At 46.0% G+C, this 14,275-nt stretch overlaps 1 pseudogene; it reads left to right on the top strand.

The window, feature by feature from the left end:
- The first annotated feature begins 678 nt into the window (after positions 1-678).
- Positions 679-811, top strand: LOC141130822 (U2 spliceosomal RNA; annotated as a pseudogene).
- Positions 812-14,275: the final 13,464 nt, after the last annotated feature.

The following is a 14,275-nucleotide window of genomic DNA, read 5'->3' as shown; positions in this document are numbered from 1 at the left end:
GTTTTTCCCCTTGCCCCCCCCCCCACCGGGAGCAGAAACAGCCAAATCATTGTTCTGTGAACAGAATCCTGTGTGTTTGTAAACGCAGGACTCTGTGCTGTGATTGGACACAGCTGATCAACAGGTTTCTGACAAAATCATTGGCTGAAACCTGTCAATTAACTCATGCTGTCTCCAATCACATCATGGGTTGGTGGGGTCATGCGCGTGTGTGCCCCAAAAACCCAGAAAACAAGTAGCGACATACAGGTATGTTGTCTAGCATGCCTGTGTCGCCCAAGCTCAATAAAAATTCAGAGGAATGGAACCCACTGGTTTGCAATCAGAGACTCAGAGCTGAGGAGACGAGGGAGGGACATATGCAATTGTCAAGGTGGGGGATGTTTGGACACTGGAGTCACTCACCAATTTTTGTAGGCTCTAGTGTGTGTGTGTGTCCTCTAATTTCTCGCCTGCTGCACAGCACACACACCTGCCATAATTCCAGCACGGGGATGTCTGTGTGTGTCCACATCAGGGGTGGAGCTGCTGGCACAGGAACAGCAGGGATTGGCTACATTACAAGGAGACGGGGCAAAAATGATTGGCCTCTCCAGCACCCTGCGCTGTTCACTATGAAACTGGTCTCAATATATCACTTGTAGCATTTGTGTGAGCCAGATATTTAGTAACAGGAACATCGCTTCTCGGCCTTTTGGCTAAGATCAAGCGTAGTATCTGTTCTTATCAGTTTCCAGGAGGTGGCGCTTGCTTCCGTCCCTGATCTATGGCGAAGTAGAGATGGGATGGCAGTTGCTTTGCAAAACCTGCTGTAGTGAAGGTAACCCGGAGCGGTTTGTAGCCGAAAGGGAAGCCTTCTGATGGGGACAGAGAACCATTGGGTCTGGCTGGAGGGTCGGGTCCCTGGCCTTCTTGCCTGGATTGGGGCAGCTCTAGCCGCAGACAGTTATTCGGGAGAGAACACTGGCTCCCCTTACTCCCACCAGGGGAGCTGCCAGTATTTCCTGAATGTAATTAGGTAGGGAGGACGGAACGACGGTGAGGCCTGATGGTAAAGGGCTCTCACCAAGCTTCCAGAACTTCATGCCTTTCTGCCTGGGGTGGGGGCTGCTGTGGTCTGGGCTGTGGGTCAGGGTTGCTTTGAAAAGCCAGTGGTGAATGTGCCCCTGAAGTGGCAGTTCAGGGGTGCCATACAGTCACTGTGTTTAGACACTTGATTTATGGCACCATGGTCACTTCACCACTACACACGTTTTTCACACCTGCCTCTTGGGCCGAGCCTTTTGGCTAGGACCAGGGGAAATTTTTATTCCTGGCCGGAGGGCCGGCCATTGTATTGCACAATGGTCACTTTCACTCTCCCACCTCCCTATCTCCCCACTCTTTTTATTTATCCCTGTGTTTGTCACCTTTTTGTGTTTTTTTGTTTGATGTGTATACACGTATGTCACTGTGTGATGAGTAGGGTGTGGGTCCTCGGGCCTACTCTGAAAGTCTTGGGAAGGAGTGGACAAAGGCCTTCTGGCTTGGTTCGCCCTCTCCTTTGGGGTCTCCCTTCGGGGGAGCCCCACCTAGTACTTGGGTGGGTCTGTTTCGGTAGACCTTCCAGAGAACGGAAGTCCGCCTGGTTTCGGCCAGATGGACCCATTGTAAGGTACCTCAGTCCTTGTCTAGAGCCTAACGCCCCGGGGGATCAGGGTAAGGTCTTTCCCTAGTGGAGGACACTGAACACCCGTTGCACATTATTGTGTTTCACTCTTTATGTGTGTGCACTTTTTTTTGGCACTGTGTGGAAGTTTTTGAGGTGTGTTTTGCACGCCACTGAAAAAAAAAAAAATTGAGTAACAGGAACAAAGGCAGCCACAGAGAGCACTGTGCACCCGTTCCCAGCCACAGACTTCTGGCTGGGAGGCGGGCGGAGCAGCCGACATTCAGCAACAGAGTCTCAGGTGACAGCTTGGAGTCTGAAGATGGCAGGCAGATGATGCCACTGCCGGACCGATGCCTGCTCAGCCTGAGCTTTCTGTGGACACATGGGGGCCGCCAATCTTCCAGGACTACATTTCCTATGATGCTTCCCCAGTGTCTTCTCTGCTGTGGCCAATGGGGAAAGTGTGAAGGAAGGTGGGTGTCACGGCGAACCAGATTGGAGCCGCTCTCTCTTCTCCCGACATGAGAAAGGGGAGGGGGCGAGCGGGAGAGATACACAAGCAACCCGCCTCTCCTCTGTCACATCACCGTGCTGTTACCATGCCACCTGACCTCCGTACTGCATCCCCCTAGATTAAAGCCAGCCCTGATGGCCCCATGAGCACTTGAGCACTTGGGGCCCCTGGGCAGTGCCCAGGGGTGCCCGCTCGATAAGACGGCTCTGCGTCGAAGGTTCAAAACATGTAGATTATAACCCATTCAATTACATAGCATATTTCGGACTAAAATTAGAAAATTCTTTAATACGCAATATCACATCATGTTTGAGCTGTACATATATTTCATTAAATATTTAGGATGTTGTAGTTGATGGTTTATTTTTACCATGCTACAATGTGATAGTAATCCATAGTATTAGCATCTAGTGCCACATAGTGGCCAAAAGAGCTTACCTTTAGCTCTGATCTTCTGTTTCAGTAAACTTCACCAAGCCTTAATTCGAGTTAGTGCCAATCTCTAAGAAAATACCTGCAGTGTTAATATACTGTAAAAAACTGTCCACTCTAAGTAATATTTATGTGATAACCACTACATCAGGAAAATAATTCAGTAAATTGTGTACTTTTTTTTTACTTAAGACTTATTATTCTATGGACAAATATCAAGAAAAATCAACCTGACACTATCCATGAACCATTTCATCTGTAAAGAAGCCCTGAGTTTCCCTTTATCTGAATGGTATATCATTCTTGGCATAAGGCTAGTCCTAGACCCTAGTCCAAACGTCATTTGCCTAAACTAGAGATACAGTTTTTACAGACACTTATCATTTTCCCTTTTTAATTCAGGGAGGACTAAAGTAAAAAGCTTGTGCTGAGCAATTTTTGGTGTGTGTATGACATATCTCAACTTGTGATTGTAGAAGGGTGCCATCTGTTTTGGGCATACCAACACCCAATGGTCACAAGGTCAGGTTACTGTATGTAGTTTGGCTATGAATTTCTCCCATTTGCTAGTATACTGCTCATGGTACAACCTTTGTACAAGTCATAAGCCTTTTGTTTCTTGTGAATATTTTAATAAAAAACACTAGAATGTCCTTTTGGAGGAGGAATAGTGTTTACCTTATATTTATATCTTTATTTTAAATTTAAAAAGCATACAAAATAGAGAATAGTGGTTATAGATTCATGTTTTCTGAACTAGAGAGAGTATTCTGACATCACCCACCATCCTCTGCACCCTCTTTCCCCTAGAGTTTGCTTGCTAAATTTAGCCAGAGATGTCCATAGGAAATCAGAGAGGCAGCTCCAGGCACTGGTCCACACATTCTGTTGTGTTAAATACCAACCCAGCACAACAAAGCTAAAAATCAGCAATTATGAAATAACACATGTGTGGGCGGGGCTTAAAGCTCCCTATTGGGGACACTGAGGGACTGCACTTGTTAATGCCTGAATAACAGGCAGGAGCTGCGTTCACGTGAAAACAAAATTAAAGGAGTTGTAAAGGCAAAAGATTTTGTATCTTAATGCATTCTATGCATTAAGATACAAAACCTTTTGTGTGCAGCAGCCTCCTCAGTACCACCTAATACTTACCTGAACCCCATCTCTCTCCAGCGATGTCCACGAATGTCTAAGCCATCCGGGACACTCCTCCTGATTGGCTGAGACACAGCAGCAGCACCATTGGCTTCCACGGTTGTCAATCAAAGTCAGTCAGCCAGTCAGAGAAGAGAGGGGACGGGCTCTGTGTCTGAATGGACACACAGAGCTGTGACTTGGCTCGGTTGCCCCCATAGGAAACTGCTGACTGTGAGGACACTCGATAGGAGGGAGGGGTCAGGAGCAGCAAAGAGGGACCCGAGAAGAGGAGGAACCGGGCTGCTCTGTGCAAAACCAACTGCACAGAGGTGGTAAGTATAACATGTTTGTTATTTTTTTTTGTTTTTTTTAAAATGAAACTTTACAATTACTTAGGTCTTGAGACTTTAGAAGCGAACAGCACCTTGCACAGTTAATCTGTGGTCACACTTCTGTTAACACTGAGCATTTCGGACACACTTCCGTTAGAGAAAAACACTTTCCCAGGTGTGCAGCATTTCTGAGATGGTACAGTGAACCATGTACCAGTCTCCACCAACTCAGCAATCCTGTCACCTCATTCCCAGTGACTGGTTGCACTGTTGCTACTGGATAAAGAAAACATACTTCCTGTATAACTCCATGCTTGTTCTCCTTCCCAGGGCCCCTATCTAAATCTCTCTCTCGATAAAAAAAAAAAAACTATATTAAAAATAACTTACTAAGGCCTCATTGAAACAGGAGCATACTACAGTGTACACTTGTGCGACTCTGTATTTACCAGCACAAGGATACACAGGTGTTCTGTGCATCCCCTGTTCAGGCAGTCCCATTTGTGTCTATTGGGACGCGCAAATGCACGGACACTGCTGCTGCTCCTAATCTGACATCCATGTTAGTGCATGTCCCTTTACTCACACTATCTGCATTCAGGGCTGTGGGCCTGCACTCACACAGATGTCACATTGGGAGCAGAGGCTGTGTCCATGCATTTACTGTGTCCCAATTGATAAGAATGGCACTGCCTGGATGGGAATGCATGGAATACCCGTGCATCCCTGTGCGTGTAAACTAGGCCTTCACACAGGTGTACATTTTAGTACACCCCAAGTAAATGAGGCCTTTGCAGAAATTTACCTATTTGCTTACCAGGCCAATTCTGACACTTTTCCCATAAATGTGAAAATCAGCATTTTTTTGCCAGAAAACAACTTAGAAACATTAGATTTATTTTTAAGGCCCCATAAAATAAAATGATGGGTGTTGCATTTTTTTATGTCACATGGTATCTGTGCAGTGGCTTTTCAAACGCAATTTTTTGGGGAAAAAAAAACACTTTAATAAATTTTAGTGCACACAAACACGATATAATACCCAATTTTTGGGTAAAATCTAAATTATTATGTTACATCAAGTAAATAAATACCAAATATGTTACCTTTTAAAATTGCGTACGGCTGTGCAACAATACCTCACATGTGTGGTGCGATCATTGTTTACACATGCGTGTGGGAGTTATGTATGCGTTTATGAGAACGGAGGATACAGGGGGGGGGTGCTTTAAAAAAAAAAATGTATTCAAAATGTTTTTTTACACTTTTTTTCATCAACTTTATTCCCATCACAAGGGATGAACAATATCCCTTGTGATAGTATGGGCTGTGACAGGTCCTCTTTATGGAGAGATCTGAGGTATATTAGACCCTAGATCTCTCCTCTGGCCTCCAAAGCAGCTGATCAGACAGCAATCAGCCTGGTTGGCTGGTTTGCCTGGCTGGTACCGGCCAGTAAACACAGTACTGGAACCGCATGTAACAAAATCCTTGTTGCTTCAGGTTTCTGGTGTCACAGAGAGGGAGGAACAACATCATTTCCTGTTTGTACAGTCCACAGAATGCTGTGGCGAACTGAGCCGGAAGTGGGAGCGGGTACTTGTCAAAACCAGGTACCTGCTCCAACCTCCCTCCCAAAAGGTGCCAAATGTGGTAGCAGAGGGGAAGAGGAGGCAGACAAGCAGGGCATTCTCCTTTTGGGTGGGACTCTGCTTTAACCATGGCCCTCCAGCCCCTCCCATCGTTATTGCAATTTGGCCACACCCACTGTTTACCGCGGTGTGCGTAGCACTCTGCATTATTTTTCTACTTGGTGTGCCTAGGAGTGCCCTAGCTCTTCTGCAATCCTAGCAACACCCCCAGCACAATGAAACCCATGTCCACTCTTCACTGTGGCACACTAAGCACACCACTTTTTTTTTTTTCAAGCAATTGGGTCCAACTTTTTTTTGCACATAGGCCCACTGATTTCATAAAACGCCCCTACTCCCGGTCATCTACCTCACTGCCTGATACCTTCCCGCATCTCCCTCCCCCCCCTTTTGTCTTACAACATCCGGATCCTCTGGCTGTCCCTCCGTGCGGGCTGGAACGCATGCTGGCTAGGATGAGATATGAAGGGTCTTTTTTGACTGCAAAGTTACCCTGACATACGAGCAGCCCCAGTGCCGGGTAGGCACCCACTAATGTAAGCGACCACTTGGCTATTTTTATTGTTTATATTTTTAATAAATGGTTTTACGCTATGGAGACTGTTTTTGTTTCCCATATATCCATATCTTGAACGAGTGTGACGGGAACGATCCATGCCTATAATACCATCCATTGTCCAGCAGTCCATGTGAGCAGGCACAATCCTGCGCAAGCGCTAGTGACTCTCTTTTTAACTAAAGGAGTCATTGGTATCTGGTAAGCAGATATCTACTACTTCAAGGTGTATTCCTTTCTTTCTCTTCTGGTGACGGAATTTTTTTCTAACAACAGCAAGACTGTGACACTATTGCAAGATATCACTTCAACCACTTATTTTATGGGGACAATTAATCACTACTATTGTCATCACACTAATGTGCAACTCAAATGTGAATTGTCAATGTTAGCGTTTATTTATTTTTTTCACTTTTTAATGCAAAGTTTTTTTGTTCGCTCTTTTTCTTATGCACGTAACTAATACTGTATACCCTCTAGCGCCCCCTATCTATTTAAAATATTCAAATTTTTTGATTTTTCAAAAATTGGGGGAGCAGCTTGCATAGGTTGGAAAACATTTACTATTTTGTTTATTTATATTTTCACTGCTGGGAACATTTTTATGATATGTGATTCACCTATGGTTTCTTGAATATTGACACTACTGGCGCGGAGGTTACTGTTTTCTATGGAGATAAGTACTCCACCAGGGAAACAGAGAAAGATTTTATAGTGTAGTATGTTTATTGTATTAAAAACAAGTTAAAAACAACTTAGTTGCATTCACATATAGCCTTGCCCAGCCTGGCACGTCCTTAAAGTTGGGCCTAGGTAAGAGTCACATGGGACCTGGAAGTGACAAATCTTCGCTCCAAAGTAGATTTCATCGAACTTAGGTGTCTTCAGGAAGTGACGAAGCGCCATTTTCGGTTTGCATTTATCATGGAAGAAAGGATTTCATTGGTTGGGCTCCTCCAAAATAGAGGCCGGAGATGAATATTATATATAAAATCTGCCTCACCAGCATACCTATTTGCACATCCTTGTATGATCCTTATTAAACATTCAAATGTATTGTAAAAATTAAAAATACATAAAGGTGGTAAATTAAAACATTTCATCATAATATATACACTAGATACATTTTGCTAGGTTAGAAATACCAAAAATAGTAAACCCCATATACAGAAACTATGCTTTGGATAAGAAGACAGTGGGAGTGGCTGAGCACTTTAGACAATGACAATGGGCAGGACTACCGACATTCAGTCCACAAAAATGCTGTGTTTCTATCACTGTTTCTATCCTGGTGATGACTGGAATGTTGTCAAGGCCTCTCCTGCATTTCCTGCCCAACACTCCTGAAGGTGGGGACAGAGTGTGAGGGCATGGAGTGGCATGAGTGCCGGAATAGCTGGCTGGTTAAGTCTGCTCTGAGGTGGAGGAAGCTGGGGGTCGCAGTCCTAAGAGCAGGATACTGAAGCAGCTTGACACCAGAGTAGGAGATGATAGCAGAGCCGGTAGGCAGGCAGCGACCAGTGGAATCCGGGTAACAAGGAATGAGTCAGCTGGCAGAGCAAATCCAGGATAGCTGGCCAAAGTCGGTAACAGCTGGGCAGTACTGAATCAGCAAGCAAAGACGAGTCCAGTAAATGGGCCAAAGTCAGAGAGATGAGGTGAACAAGGTTAATGCAGGAGCAAAGGCAAAGTTCAGGAGAAAGCCAGGTCATACACAAGTAAGCAGGTTCAATGGATCAGGTCAAGGGAATATAGGTACAAGCTGAAGACCATTCAGCAACAGCTCATGGTGACAGGCCAGTTTAAATAGGCAGCTGGTGCCAAGTAAGCACGCTAATTTGTATGCCTATGCGTATTCGTGAACTGGAATAGTACATCTATTGCCTCTTTGCCTAGAAGTATTAGAATGTGAGCAAAGCACACGTGCACGATTATGAGCATAAGCCTGCACTGGTTTTCTGGAGCTGGGAATCTGGTTTACCTTACAGTTTTGTCCATAATAGAAAATTAGCAGCATGTATATCTGCATGTGCAAAAGTTTCGTGTATTGCAGAAATGGATGGCATATTTTTTTTTATTTCACTTTGACATATGCTTTAGGGCATCTAAACAATAAAAAAAAAAAAAAAAATTTAAACTTTTGCCTGGAGTTTTGCAACAGTTTTTGGATTGTTGCATATTAGAATTACAGAGTGCTGTTCTATATAAATTGCTGGGAAATTAGGCTGCTGTCACAGTATTATCCTATTCAGTGCATTTTCTCTAACTTCATAAGTTAATGCAAAATAGCATTGTGTATATTACACTTTCATTCAAATAAAATGAATGCAGTGCGCATGCGCGGGAGCTCCAATATGGCTGCTTGAGCCGAGAGCTCCGCTCCACCCCGGACCGCAGAGCCGCACTACGGCAACCACAGCCCGCAACGCCACTTGCCGCTAACACTCCCGTGTCAGGGACCATCCCAGGAGCCAGCGGAGATGTCCGGACCCCCCCGTAAGGAGAGATCTCGGCCCGCTTTTCGACACGGCGGGAGCCGACGGGAGTCCCAAGATGGCCGCCAGCACGGATCCCTCACAGACACACGTGGCCCAGCATCACAAGGTGCCGGATCACAGGCCAGTACTAACCCCTCCGACTCTCACTTATGCCCAGGCAGCACAGGGACCCTCAACCGTCCAACAGACTCCCCATCAAGGCTCCCAGAAGCCCCAGGCCTCGGCAACGGCCTCCACAGGCTCCTCCAGCATGCCATTCCAGGAGTTGTCTCCCCAGGCCCCCCCCACACAGGCCCAGCTCTCAGGGGCAGCTCACCAGTCCTCAGGCTTCTCAATCAATGACCTCACCCAAATGCAAGAGGACATGTATATAAAATTCTCCTTATTGCTGGAGAAAGGCCTGGCCAGCACAGCACATCAGATCACTAACACGATCAAAGCGGATCTGTCCAGTATAGGCTCAAGAATAGAGGCAATAGAGGAAAAAGTTGAGTGCACGGTATCTAGAACGAACCAAAATGCAGCTCACCTACAGTCGGTTCAAGAACATCTAGATGTGGCCCTTTCCAGGATAGATGAACTCGAGAACAGGTCCAGGAGGTATAATTTCAGAATTAGAGGCCTCCCAGAAACCTTCACGGATATTCCTGCCACGGTACAGGACATTATCTCTGAAATCATTCCTAATATCCCCACCCAGCGTCTCGAAATAGACAGGGCCCACAGATCCCTCGGTCCCCCCAGACAAGATGGCTCACCTAGAGACATAATTGTGAAACCACACTTTTTTGGGACCAAGGAGGAAGTCATGCGACAATCTCGCCAGAACCCCAAACTGCAACACAAGGGACATCAGATCCAGATTTTTGCGGATTTAGCTCCCTCCACCATTCAAAGACGCAGAACTCTAAAACCTCTTCTCTTGATCCTATCACAAAGGGACATTAAATACCGCTGGTCCTTTCCTTTCGCAGTAAAATTCACACTGCAGGGTAAAACCCACTCTTTTTCAAGCTTCCCTGAAGGTGAAAAACTGCTGCTTTCCCTTAAACTCATCTCACAGGAAGCTCCTATGGACTTTTCTGCATCCTCATCAGGCTCGAATAAACGCCCTCCACCAGGCAGCCCTGTTTCCCCCCTGTGGAACAAGAACACGTCCAAGAGGAGCAAGGAGGGAAAACCCTCATAAGGCCAGGCTGGTCTCTTCTCTTTTCTCTGTCCCAGCAGGGACTTTTGTTCGGGGTGATGATCCCCACAGTTGTCGGAGCTGGAGCTCCACACCCCATCACGGCTCAAAGGCTTGATAAGCCCACCAACCGAAATAGTCCTACCAATGCATTTTATAGCACCAACTCTCCCCAACCGAAAACCCCTCCACGGGGGTAAGGAAGTAACAATCCAAAACCAGAATTTCTACATCCCCCCCTATAGCGGAACGGTCCAACAGACTCAGACACTCTCCAACAGAAGTCCGGATTATAGGGACTTTAATCCTAGCGGAATGTAGAGTGGTTTCAGTCTTACTGGGTTTTTGATATCTGGCCCCGCTCTAGCATAGGGCAAGATTGCCTGTAGGCATAGCTAATAATGACCCAAAGTATGCGAGATATGTCCTGAGGGTAGGGGTCTTCCCTCCTCTACAGTGCAGAGCCCGGGTCGTCTGGGTTCCTCCCCAAGTCAGACGAGGGGAGGGGGGGTGGAAGTGCTCTAGCGGGTGGGATGTTATTGATTTTGCGTTTAACAGTATGGTTTATTACTAGTTAACCTGGCACGCAGTGCCTTGAGTACAGGGCTGTTTGAACCTTACTACAGTTGCTCATTTACGTTAGTGTGTATGTTTTATTGAGTTACATTGACAAAGAAAGGGTCCGGGGTGGATCCCTTGTGCCTCCTCTCATTTCCAAAGCACCCTAGAGTCCTTTGGATCTGGGACTTCAGTCGGCCTCCTAGATGGACTGAAGGCTTCATTTGGGTTTGCTGTGGAAAATTTTCCACAAGATCCCAAGGGTCATATTTTGAGACCCATGTTGAGATTATTATTGCTCTTATATGTCTGTTTGTCCTTTTCTACTCTTTATTTCTGCTCATCCTTTCTCCTCTATCCAGCCATCCTGCGGGCAGGAGCTTCGCACCCCTCAGAGATAAACATAGAAGACACCCATTACGTATCTTACCTGGTGATACGTGGAAGACTGCCTTTGGTGAGTGACTGCTTGATCTTGAGTCCCCCTCCCCTCTGCTCAGATGGCTGACACACTTACACTAGGAAACGATCTCAGGGTGGCCTCTCACAATGTTCAGGGACTGAATTCACCTAGAAAAAGAAGACTGGCCTTAGATCATTACAAATCTTTAAAACTCGATGTAGTTCTCCTTCAAGAGACTCACTTTCCCATCCGGTACACCCCAAAGTTCCTTCACTCTTATTATCCATCCTTCTTCCTAGCGAATGCTCCTAACAAGACTAAGGGGGTGGCAATCCTACTTTCCAAGAATAGCAAATTCTCCTATGTTTCTGATTATAAGGATCCGGAGGGTAGATTTATTGTGGTGAAGGGAACCCTGGAAGGAGTTTTATACACGATCATTTCATATTACGCTCCGAATAAGGGTCAAACATCCTTTTTCCAGGGACTCCTCAGTGCAATAGAACCCCTACTGGAAGGGAAGGTCATTATGGGAGGAGATTCTAACGTGGCGTTTGACCAGGGCTTGGACAAAACTAGACCCCCCAAGGACCAGCTCACACGCCCCACGAAATTAAGCACCAAAATAGCTAAACTGCTACATACCCATGGAGTTATAGACATCTGGAGGGAACTAAACCCCAAAAGTAGGGACTACACACACTTTTCCGCCCCCCACCAATCTTACACCAGGATTGATCACATACTTATCCCATCTTCACTAATACCCCTCTCCAAAAAAGCCACAATATTGGACACTGCCTGGTCGGACCATTCTTTGGTCCTCCTTACCCTGAGAAACGTCCTCTCGGGGCGAGGTGGTTCCTACTGGCGCCTAAATGAATCACTGCTCTCCGATCCCCACTACTGTAAGGAGATAGCAGACTCCATTAAAGAATACTTTACCCTGAATGATATAGACAATATCTCCTCAGAGACCCTGTGGGCCGCCCACAAAGCAACCATTAGAGGCACTCTAATTAGGATCGCGACTCAATACAAAAAGGAGCGCTTAATAGATATTCAACGCCTTGAAAAAACATTCCTCACCTTAAAGGCTGAACACAAAAAACACCCGAACAAGGACATTTCAGAAAGGTTAGACGCGACTAGACTTGAGCTGAACCTAGCCTTAACGGCCAAAGCAGAGAAAAACATCAGGTGGAGTGGAGCTAAATTTTATTGCCAAAGGGACAGATTCGGCTCAATGCTAGCCTCCAAACTCACTCCGAGGTTTCGATCCTCTTCCTTCCCTAAACTTAGAATAGCAGGTCATCCCCCAACAGCTAACCCTAACAAAATAATGTCGGCCTTTCATGAATTCTATGAAAATCTCTACAAATCCCCACAATCAGGGAAGGGCCCCATAACCAAGGCCTTCCTGGACAAACTGCAGATCCCTTCAATCTCCAAAGATTGCAGGGATCTAATGGAAGGAGCCTTTTCAGTAGAGGAGGTCAGGACGGTTATAAAAGGCTTAAAGCCCGGATCAGCCCCAGGGCCTGATGGCCTCTCGGTCCCCTACTACAAACAATTTGGAGAAATCCTAGCTCCTTACTTGGCTAAATTTTACAATTTCATTAAAAAAGGTACCCCCCTTGATACACAACTGAATACTGCTTTTATCTCGGTCATCCCCAAACCCAACAAAATCACGAGGAAGTGGAAAATTACAGGCCGATTTCCCTGATCAATAATGACCTCAAAATTCTCACCAAAATTCTGGCCAACCGCCTCTCATCTTTTATTAATCTATATGTACACAAGGACCAGGTCGGTTTCATACCAGGGAGACAAGGACCGGACCAAATTAGAAGAGCAATAGACATTATCTCCATCCTCCAATCGAATTGGGAAGGGGGACCGAAACAGGAAGGGTTCCTTCTCTCCTTGGACCTCCATAAGGCCTTCGATTCTATCGAATGGCCTTATCTCTTCTCCTTACTGGAGAAATAGGGCTTCGGTCCCAGGTTTCTTGGGACCCTAAACTCTTTATACTCCACTCCAAAGGCAGTAATTCGCTTACAAGGCCATTACTCCAAACCCCTATCTATAGCAAGAGGCACTAGACAGGGCCGTCCTCTATCCCCGTTAATTTTTGCCATTGCGATTGAAACCCTAGCAATCGCAGTCAGATCGGACCCCAATATATTAGGGGTGAAATGCGGCGAACAAGTCCACAAATGCGGGCTATTCGCTGATGATATGCTCTTATTTATCACATCACCAATCACTTCCCTACCAAATCTGTGCAAACTCCTAAAGGAGTTCTCATGGATCTCGGGCCTGAAGGTAAACTACTCAAAATCGTACGCACTGAACATTTCCCTCAAACCACATGTGGTCTCCTCCCTCCAGAATGCCTTCGAGTTTAGATGGAGCGACACTTATATTGACTATTTAGGAATAAGGCTAACCGCGTAAACAGAGCTACATTATTCGGCCAACTTCCCTCACACATACCGCAAGCTAGAGTCAGACCTAGATAACTGGGCTAAGGGAGGAATCTCTTGGCTAGGTAGAGTTCATGCAGTTAAGATGACATTGCTACCTAGACTCCTCTACCTTTTCAGGGCCCTCCCGATAAGCATTGTAAAAGATCATCTTTCTGCATTCCAAAGAAAAATCATCAAATTTATCTGGGGAGGCAAGGGACACAGACTCCAGCAAAATACCTTATACTTGGCCAGATCACAGGGGGGTATAGGTCTCCCTCAGCTCTTCTGGTATTATCAAGCTGCTAGACTCGCCCAGCTATCAGTAGTGTATGCGAAGACAGAAAAACCGGACTGGATCCAAATAGAGAGACAGGCTGTACCATCACACACCCTAGATTTCCTTCTGTGGGTCCCTCCTAGAAAACGCCCCTCGATTCTCTCACCAACTCTCTCTCAATCCTTTAAAATATGGGACTCTCTAAGAAACAACAGGAACTTGATTTCAAATTGCCACCCACTTGCCCACATTTTTAATAACCCGGACTTTATCCCAGGACTAGAAATCAAAGCATTCCGCTGGTGGTTGGATAAGGGGATGTACCGGATCGGACACTTTTATACGAGTTTAGGCCCTATCACCCTGGCCTTTTGTGTGAGCCAACTGGAGATGCCTACCTCGGAGCGATTCAGATTTCACCAAATCCGTCATTTCCTAGCCCACAACGGGGAGGCAAATTCGGCCCCCCGCTCATTCACGCCATACGAACTCTGGTGTGGCAGGTCCTCTGAGCAGAGGGGAGGCATCTCCGTCATATATCAGTCACTCGCCAATCAGTCAACCAAGACTCCATATATGCTCGCATGGGAATCAGACCT

The sequence above is a fragment of the Aquarana catesbeiana genome, linkage group LG02 (genome assembly GCF_042186555.1).
Source record: "Aquarana catesbeiana isolate 2022-GZ linkage group LG02, ASM4218655v1, whole genome shotgun sequence".
NCBI classification, from domain to species: domain Eukaryota; kingdom Metazoa; phylum Chordata; class Amphibia; order Anura; family Ranidae; genus Aquarana; species Aquarana catesbeiana.
The sequence above is the reverse complement of the archived record's forward strand: the minus strand, read 5'-3'. Positions and strand labels throughout refer to the sequence as shown.